Below are 10,600 nucleotides of genomic sequence, written 5' to 3'. Positions count from 1 at the left end.
CAGCTCCCACAATGTTCAGGTGCTCTTGGGACACTCGCCGTGCCAAAAATAATCGAGAAGGATCCGGCTGAAATGGGAACGGCTGCCACCTGATACTTCCAGGTACAAAAGCACAGGCCGGTTCAGCACGGAGCCTGGAGTTATTTCACGACCTTCCACATTCTTCACGTTGGGTGTCATTTGTTTGTGTTTCCTGCCCTTCTCGCAGATGCTTCACTCGCAGGAGCAGCACCTGATCTCTGTGTCCAAAAAGGAGCTGCAGGCTCTTTTGTGCTCAAGACCAGCTGGCATCCTGTGGCAAGGTTTTCAATACAGCAAGGTTTTAAGAAGCAAAGGAACAAAACGAAACAGCTGATCTTGGAGCAGAGTCCCCTCTACACGCGAGTTGCACAGAGCCATTGATGGAGCAGCACCCACCATTTAAAGATAGGAGACACAGGAAGCTGCCTTGGACCTAAAAATCTATGTAGCCCAGGATTTCAGGCAGGAGAGCTTCCCAGCTGTATGCCTGGAGACACAAGACGCAGCTTAGAGCAGAGGTTGGCAACCTCTGGCCCGTGGCCCGAATGCGGCCCATGAAGCCTGCTTTACCAGCCCACGAGCCGCCCCCCCAACCGAGCTGCCCACTCGGCAAGCCCCCCACGCACTTCACTAAACCGGCGCAGCACGGGGACTTGCCGATCAGCGCCGAAAATTGCGTCAGCGCATGCGCAGATACTGGAAATCATGTCTGCACATGTCCAGATGCCGGAAATCACGTCTGCACATGTCCAGACGCCGAAAATCACTTCTGCGCAGGCACGATTTTTCGGTGTCACGGACATGCGCAGATGTGATTTCCGGCATCGCGCTGCGCATGTCCGGCCCATGGATGCTCTTGCCGACACCTGGCTTAGAGCCTAGGTCCTTCTGCAAGCAGAGCAAGTGCTCTGCCACTGAGACACAGGCTCACAGAACTACAATTCCCAGAGTGGTTTAAGCAACTCCATGCCTCTTTCCAGGGAACTTTGGGAATTGTATCTCTGGGAATGGGAACAGGGGCCTCCTAATAACCCTCAGCATCTGTAACTACGACTCCCAGGACTTTCTGTAGAAAGTGACATCATAGTTCTTTAAACGTATGTTGTAAATGTGGCTTCTGTTTAAAAACCTTCCCTCCCCCCCCCCGTCAACTTCCACATTTAAAACAATTCAAACTAAGGGTGCTTAAAGATGGTTGTGTATTGCAAGACAGGGGTTTCTAATGCATGTTGGGGGTTGGGGTTGGGGGGGGGTGATACAGAGCCCACAAGATGCCACTGGCATCCAGACACAAATGGATTTTCCTTCCATTTAATCCATTTCTGGGGTAAATCCAGTAAGTCCTTTATTTTTATTTATTTTTAAAAAGCCCTGTTACCAATAGGCCCAGCTGAGTACACATTTACCAGCTTAAAATGCAGCTGAATTTCTCTTCTGCTCAATTCGGATTGAAGCTGGTTTTGGGGGGGAAACACAGTGTATCCAAAGAACAACAGAATAGATTTGGATTGTGGTTGGTGACATGCATATGGATGCAGAGTAAACAGCCGTGTGTAGCCATAGCCCCATTTGCAATATCTGAACGACCTGTTGCCAGAAATAAGTCCCCACCTGGAAGCCCCCAATCACACTTTGAGCACAATATCCTCTAGGAAGCAGAGGCAAGGGGAACAGAAGCTAAGTGGTAGACAACTTCCTAACCTTTTCCCCAAATACTTGCCTATAATAAATAAATAAATAAATAAATAAATAAATAAATAATAAGCAGAATCGCCAGCTACCTCTTGTTGCATCACCTCAAAATGCATTGTCCGTTGAATTAATTATGTCGTCTTCCTAGTGAGAAAAGGGATCAAAAAGCCATCTAGAACTATCAAGCACCCTAACCTTGCAGAGAGAGGAACCTATGCAATTCCTAGGACAGAGAAAGCAGGCAGGGTTTCAAAAAGGGAGCCTGGAGATCAAAGAGCTTCAGATGACTCAGGACAATGAGCCAGGCTATGTGGGAGAGATAGGCAAAACCAAAATAAAACCACACACAGAAAGCCAAAACCCACAAAGCATCTGGCCAAGAGTCACCCTTCTCTAAAGCTCTACAACATATCTCTCCCGCCCCCCTCCCGTAAAAGCCACAAGTCTGTCCCTTTCGAAGATTTCAGAAAGTAAGTTGGAACTGCCTTGTGTCTGATGTCATATATGATAGCCAAAATGGCCCTACAGAGCGTGGAGCCAAGGATTGCCCCATACTTTATTTAGACAGTAATTTATTATTATTATTATTATTATTAATTTGTACCCCGCCCATCTGGCTGGGTTTCCCCAGCCACTCTGGGTGGCTTCCAACAGAACATTAAAATGCAATAATCTATTAAACATTAAAAGCTTCCCTAAACAGGGCTGCCTTTTAGAAGATGTCTTCTAAAATTCTGGTAGTTGTTTTTCTCTTTGACATCTGGTGGGAGGACGTTCCACAGGGCGGGTGCCACTACCGAGAAGGCCCTCTGCCTGGATCCCTGTAACTTGGCTTCTTGTAGTGAGGGAACCGCCAGAAGGCCCTCAGAGCTGGACCTCAGTGTCTGGGTAGAATGATGGGGGTGGAGACGCTCCTTCAGGTATACTGCACCAAGGCAGTTTAGGGCTTTAAAGGTCAGCACCAACACATTGAATTGTGCTCGGAAACATACTGGGAGCCAATGTAGGTCTTTCAAGACCGGTGTTATGTGGTCTTGGCAGCCACTCCCAGTCACCAGTCTAGCTGCCGCAGTCTGGATTAGTTTTAGTTTCTGGGTCACCTTCAAAGGTAGCCCCACATAGAGCGCATTGCAGTAGTCCAAGTGGGAGGTCAGCAAATTTTTTCAGCAGGGGGCTGGTCCACTGTCCCTCAGACCTTGTGGGGGGCTGGACTATATTTTTTTGGGGGGGATGAACGAATTCCTATGCCCCACAAATAACCCAGAGATGCATTTTAAATGAAAGCACACATTCTACTCATGTAAAAACACCAGGCAGGCCCCACAAATAACCCAGAGATACATTTTAAATAAAAGGACACATTCTACTCATGTAAAAACACGCTGATTCCCGGACCGTCCACAGGCCGCATTTAGAAGGCAATTGGGCCGCATCTGGCCCCTGGGCCTTAGTTTGGGGACCGCTGAATTAGAGCATGCACCACTCTGGCGAGACAGTCCGCGGGCAGGTAGGGTCTCCGCCTACATACCAGATGGAGCTCGCAGGCAGCTGCCCTGGATAGAGAATTAACCGGTGCCTCCATGGACAGCTGAGAGTCCAAAATGACTCCCAGGCTGCGCACCTGGTCCTTCAGGGGCACAGTAACCCCATTCAGGACCAGGGAGTCCTCCACACCTGCCCACCTCCTGTCCCCCCAAAAGAATACTTCTGTCTTGTCAGGATTCAACCTCAATCTGTTAGCTGCCATCCATCTTCCAACCGCCTCCAGACACTCACACAGGACCTTCACCGCCTTCACTGGTTCTGATTTGAAAGAGAGGTAGAGCTGGGTATCATCCGCATACTGATGAACCCCCAGCCCAAACCCCCTGATCTCTCCCAGCGGCTGCATGTAGATGTTGAAAAGCATGGGGGAGAGGACAGAACCCTGAGGCACCCCACAAGTGAGAGCCCAGGGGTCTGAACACTCATCCCCCACTACCACTTTCTGAACACAGCCCAGGAGGAAGGAACGGAACCACTGTATAACAGTGCCCCCAGCTCCCAACCCCTCTATACGGTCCAGGAGGAATTATGGTCGATGGTGTCAAAAGCAGCTGAGAGATCCAGCAGAACTAGGAAACAGCTCTCACCTTTGTCCCTAGCCTGCCGAAGATCATCGACCAGCACGACCAAGGCAGTTTCAGTCCCATGATGAGGCCTGAATCCCGACTGGAAGGGATCCAAATGGTCTGCTTCTTCCAGGCGTGCCTGGAGTTGTTCAGCAACCACTCGTTCAAACACCTTGCCCAAGAATGGAAGATTTGAGGCTGGGCGATAGTTGCCATATTGGCTGCATCTAAAGATGGTTTTTTAAAGAAGCAGTTTAATAACCGCCTCTTTCAGCGGGTCTGGGAAAGCTCCCTCACAGAGAGAAGCATTCACCACCCTGCGAAGCCCATCTCCCAGCCCTTCCCAGCTAACTTTTATAAGCCAGAATGGGCAAGGATCAAGGAGACAGGTGGTTGGTTTCACTCGTCCAAGCAGCCTGTCCACATCCTCAGAGGTAACAGCTTGGAACTGATCCCACACAACTGGACTAGACAGGACTCTAGCACTCTCCCGTCCCGGCCCTGCTCCCACGGTGGAGTCTACCTCTTCCCGAATCTGAGCAACTTTATCTGCAAAAAAACTTTGCAAAATCATTGCAGGAGATCATGTGGCCCGTACTGAGCCCTGATGAAGCAGGTGGTTCCGCTAAATTGCAAACCACCTGAAAAAGTCTCCTGCTGCTGTTTTATGCAGATGCAATAGAGGCAGTGAAGAAACTTTTCTTCGCCGTTGCTACCACCACTTGGTAGACTCGACATTGAGCTCTAACCCATGTCCGGTCAGATTCAGCATGAGATATCCACCACCGGTGCTCTAGCCGTCTCAGCAATTGTTTCATTGCCCTCAGATCCAGGGGAAACCATGGCACTGTCCGGGCTCCATGCAATCGGAGAGGGCGTTTCGGAGCCAAACAGTCAATAGCCCTGGTTAACTCCACATTTCAGTGGGTCACTAGGGAAACAGCTGAAAGGCCATCAACATGGGATAAAGCATCCCCTACCACTCTCTGGAAACCATTTGGATCCATTAAGTGGCGGGGGTGGACCATCTGAATCGGTCCCACCTCCCTGCAGAGGGGAAGGGTTGCGGAGAAGTCCAGTTGCACCAGGAAGTGATCTGACCATGGCACTTCTTTAGTTTCGCTTTTACTTAATATCAGATCACCAACATCCATAGAGGTGAACAGGGCCGGCGCATCCATTAAGGCAAACCAGGCAATTGCCTAGGGCGCCAAAATGGAAGGGGCACTGGCCAGGCTTGGGCAGGGGGGCGGGGTGGGCTAGCAGCAGCTTCTCCGCTACAGCGGAGAAACTGCTGCTTGCCTCTCCACCACCCCCACCTCCTGCTAAAGCAGGCTTTGGCAGGGGGGCGGGCGGCGCCAGAAGGTGGTCTGCCTAGGGCGCAAGAAACCCTAGCACCGGTCCTGGAGGTGAACACCAGGTCCAAGGTATGTCCGCGGCTATGAGTTGGGCCATACTCATTCAGGCACAGCCCCATGGAGGCCATGCTTTCCATGAAGTACCATAGATTATAAAGTCTCTGGAAATAATTGATCAGGAAACAAATAGTTTTACTTATCCAAGGAGGCTCTGAAGCCATGTAAGCACTTTGCATCTCAAGGGAAACCACTTTTAGAAGCAGGCATAGCCAACATTCATCCTGTTTGTGGAGCGGGGGAGGACACCCACTTCTGTTCCAGAACTGAGCTATCTGTAATGTGATTGGTCAGTTCGCAGAAGCCATGCGTATTACACAGCCAGGTTAACAAACTACATTTCCAATGATTATTTGGAGGGGGGTTGTCTCTTTAAAGTGATACGACACTGCTTTAAATGTATAGTGCAGATGGGGCCTGGGATTTTGACATGTTCTACAGAAGCCAAGAGTCAAAAGTTTTGCAGACTCTCCAAGTGTCCCTATTTTCCAGGGACATCCCTCCTTTAGAGAGGCCATCCCAGTTTCTGATTTAATCCTGGAATATCCCGCTTTTCCTTAGAATGTCCCTATTTTCATTGAAGAAATGTTGGAGGGTATGGAGTTATCCGACCCCCGAGCCGTTTAAAGGCAATCCTGTATAGGGAAGTTTTTTAAATGTTTAATTATGTTACTATATATGATGGAAGCTGCCCAGAGTGGCTGGGGCAACCCAGTAAGATGTGTGGTGTATAAATAGTAAAATTATCCTTATGGAATGGGACTCATCGGAGAAATGTTGGAGCGTATGCATATGCAGCTGCTTCTGAGGGATGTGGGGACCCTTAGGAGATATATGGGGGATGTGGGGCAGGAAACTGCATTGGGATCCAGCTTTAGCAAGAGGAGAGCTCCACCCACTCCAAGTTGCCTCATTTTCCCCATTTCTAACTGCAGCTTTTCCCCACCCAGAAGTACATTAATTCAACAAAACAAAATAAAAAATAAAAAATCCTTCCAGTAGCACCTTAGAGATTTAGAGTTGGTCTCTAAGGTGCTACTGGAAGGATTTTTTTTCTTATTTTTTGTTTTGTTTTGACTATGGCAGACCAACACGGCTACCTACCTGTAATAAATTCAACAAGTGCTTGTGGCCAATTTGTATAAATAAGGCATCCTCACAACTGCATCAGCTCATATTGCAAATAGTTTGTGCCCCCCACATAAATATTATATTTTGATCTGAATCAAGCTGGTGGACTAAAGGTTTGATTCACAATTCCACGAAGTACAATTCAATCCAGATTCAGATAGGAAGAGGAAGAGCAGGCATTTTCCGCTTTCCATTTCCCTTTTTAGCATTTGGTAATTGCTTCCATATCATAGGATTTAAACATTTAAAGAAAGAAAGAAAAACACCCACACGTCATATAGCAGAGAAGGCAATCCTCAACACTCGAGCCCTTGCCAAAGCTTGACACAAAGCTGGAGGATTTACCACCAATTCTTTATCACATCTGTGACAAGTGTTCTATCTCCGCTGGCGCACAAGAGCTCCTTCGGCAGCCAGATCTGCAAACCGGAGAGCCCAAACCTCTTCAGAGCTATTAACACATGTGAAAAGCAGTCAGCTCAACATTTCACTTTGCACAGGCCAGGTATAGTAAACAGAGGGCCAATGCATTGAGTATGGAACTTTTATTTGGTTGGAAATCAGGGTGCCATTTTTTATTTTTATTGTTAAGAAAAATGCAGGTGTCAAGCTATCCACTGGTTAAAGGACCGGTAAAATAATATGCTGGAATAAGGGTTGGGAAAGGATTGTAGCTACAACATATACAGGGTGAGTCTTTTAAAAGAGGCCCCGTGGAACATGTGTACTCTGTATCCACCGGGCCTCTTTTAAAGGACTCGCCCTGTACTTTGCATGCAGAAGTTCCCAGGTTCAATCTCAAGGTTGGGCTAAGGTAAGATTCCTGGAGAGCCACTGCCAGTCAAAGTGGGCAACATTGAGCTGGATGTACCAACCGTCTTATTCAGAATAAGGCCGCTTCCTAGGCACCTTTGTTAATTAGAAAGGGAGAAGGGCCGTCTAGTGGAAATTTAAAACTGGACTTAAAAATGGTTGCAAATTTAAACAAGTTAGAGAGCACCGGTCCCAATACAGTGGTACCTCGAGTTACAGATGCTTCATGTAACAGACATTTCAGGTTACAGACTCCGCTAACCCAGAAATAGTACCTCGGGTTAAGAACTTTGCTTCAGGATGAGAACAGAAATCGTGCGGCGGCAGTGGGAGGCCCCATTAGCTAAAGTGGTACCTCAGGTTAAGAACAGTTTCGGATTAAGAACGGGCCTTCAGAACGAATTAAGTTCTTAACCCAAGGTTCCACTGTACCGATATCCCTTCCCATTAAAGCTACTCACTGTATTTCAATGGAAGCCTCTTTAAATGCAAATAGCAGCTTCGGGGGGGGGGGGGAGCAGGCTGGGGTTGGGTTGGGCCAGGCCTGTGAAGAGGAGAGAGGGAGAAAGTGTTACAACTTCCCCTCCCCATGGCTGCCCAGGCTTCCCACAACTGCAGTTTGATGGTGGTGGTGTGTGCATGCTAATTGTAACATGTCTAGCTTGCACCTTAGAGTAGGTGCAACACAGCCAATATCAGATGTGGGGAGTCTTTGCCCTGCTGACAGTGATGAACTAAGTGAAAATCAGGACACAAAAGTTGTAAAGCTTTTTTTTTTTTTTTTTGCAAAATCTTGTGTGTGTGTGTGTGTGTGTGTGTGTGTGTGTGTTTGAGCTATTTTTTTAAAAGGAAATTCACTGAAAAATCAACACTTCCCATATGGGCTGCCACACACCCAGATTTTCCTGGAAATTTTAACCAATTTTTGGAAATTCTGCCCAGACGCTATTTTTGGCGGATGAATTTTAAAAACCAAAAACTTCAAGCTGTCATCACGGGGAAAAACAGAATTTAGACTTTCTTATGCTCTCCACCCTCTTCTCCATTTTGCTGTTCTCTGTTCTTTACTTATCCTCACTTAAACCAAGGCGTGCACTCATCCTAATAATGTAGATTGAAATACAACAAGGAAACCAGATCCTGTCATGTGTTGCACAAGACATGCATGTACATTTCAGTATACATTCAAGTTTTTTTTCATGGGTTAGTGTTGTTCTTATTTTGAATTACATAGGGGGGCACCAGAATCTTTTCAATGCTGAGGATCTCTCAAGGTCCTAATCTGGCCTGGCCTCCCAAAGTTGTTGAACTACAACTCCCACCAGCATCAGCTAGCATCGCCAATGACAATGATGGGATATTGGGAGCTGTTCCCAATATTAGTTTTCCCCACCCCCAAAGCATTTCCCAAAGCAGATGCACTGGAATTATCGATCCACCTGCATCTTTTACATATATAAAAAGCAAGGAAGCCATCCTTTGCAATCAGCACTCTGAAATACAGTGGTACCTCTGGTTAAGTACTTAATTCATTCTGGAGGTCCGTTCTTAACCTGAAACTGTTCTTAACCTGAAGCACCACTTTAGCTAATGGAACCTCCCACTACCGCTGCGCCACCAGAGCATGATTTCTGTTCTTATACTGAGGCAAAGTTCTTAACCTGAAGCGTTATTTCTGGGTTAGCGGAGTCTGTAACCTGAAGCGTATGTAACCCGAGGTACCACTGTATCAGCATTATCCAATCATTCTCCCCAACGTCCAACTTCAAAATAACTCTCATAAGAATAGTTCATGCCCATGAAAACATTGCATTTAAAAAAAATTAAAAGAAACATGTTGAATTCCACATTAAAATAAGCATTGTTACTAGTCTGCATATTTATTATTAATTATTATTAGTAGTAGTAGTACTAAGCAAGGAGGCTGGAGCTCTGCATTTCTATGCTGGCTACATAGAAAAGTGCACTTCTCTGTGCCCAGCATAGAAACTTAAACTTACTAGCCTCTTAACAAGCTTGTAAAAAAGGTAATTTAATCAAATAGTGTACATGAGAAGAGCCTTGCTAGATCAGGCCAAAGGCCCATCAATCTAGTCCAGTATTCTGTTCACACAGTGGCCAACCTGATACTGCTGGGAAGACTGCAAATAAGACCAGAGCATAGAAGTATTCTCTCAGTCTGTGATCCTCAGCAACTGGGATTCAGAAGCACCCTGCTTCCAACAGGGGAAGTAGAATTTAGCCATTATGGCTAGTAGCCCTTGATAGCCTTATCCTCCATGAAGATCCCAATATCAAGTATCTGAGGACAAGGGCTGGGAGATATCTGGTTTTCAGCATCATGATATATCACCAGCTAAATATTACGATATACAGATATATCACAATGTCTGAAATAAGGATGGAGCTATGTAGAGCCATTGGCTAGCTTCACGGTTTTCCCCGCATTGTGATTTTTGCATAGTGCACACACATTCTAGGGCTTGACGTCGGTTTGACGTTCAGATTGTGGTAACTGTTTCATAGTATTCAACCTTGCGATATATTGCAAATCATGATGCTTGTGTGTGCTATGTAAAAAAAAAAAAGTGCAATGTGGAAATCGCCGTGAAACCAGTCATTGCTTCTCTCATGATTCCTTCTGTCCCTGTTGCTCTGTATTATAAAATAACAGTTGTAACAATATGTTAAAGGCAAGTAATAATGTATCAGTTTTAGACCCCTAGTAGTAGCAGTTTCCAGGACATTACTCCATTTCCCTCTGCATAGTTACATCCTTATTTCAGACATCATGATATATCGGTATATTGTAATGTTTAGCTGGTGATATATCACAATGTTGAAAGCCAGACATCGCTCAGCCCTAACATACATCATGATTCACAGTATATTGCCAGGTCAAAAATTATGAAACCATTATCACAATATGGACTTCAAATTGGTTTTAGATGATATATCGCTCATCCCTATTGAAGCCATTCAAACATCCATCAAATACATCAATGTTTGTATTCTTAGGTAGGCTAAGAAACCTTTAAAGTTCTTGTATACTCTATGGAAAGTCCCAGACTACTTTCTGCTCTAGAGAAGCCTTATAAAAAGGTCTATTCAAGTTAGTAGCCCTTTCAACACAATGCCTGCTTTGGTCATTTGTAGCAGTTTGACTGCCCAGGTGAAAAACAATCCAATCAACTTTCTGACTAGCCACAAGTAGCCATTTACAAGCCTTCTCAAGAGCAGAGTTTTTCGCATTGGGGACTGGGGACTGCTAGGGAGCCTTCGCTTACTTTCAGATGGAACTCAGCTTTGTGGTCCCACTTGCATGGCTTTTGGGTGGGCCAATGCCAGCCATCACAGCTTCCGATATATGGGTCAAATAGGTGGGAGCTGGAGAGGGTGGTTGCAGCCTACCAAGTT

Source organism: Lacerta agilis, chromosome 8, assembly GCF_009819535.1.
Source record: "Lacerta agilis isolate rLacAgi1 chromosome 8, rLacAgi1.pri, whole genome shotgun sequence".
Taxonomy (NCBI): domain Eukaryota; kingdom Metazoa; phylum Chordata; class Lepidosauria; order Squamata; family Lacertidae; genus Lacerta; species Lacerta agilis.
Note: the sequence above shows the minus strand (reverse complement) of the source record.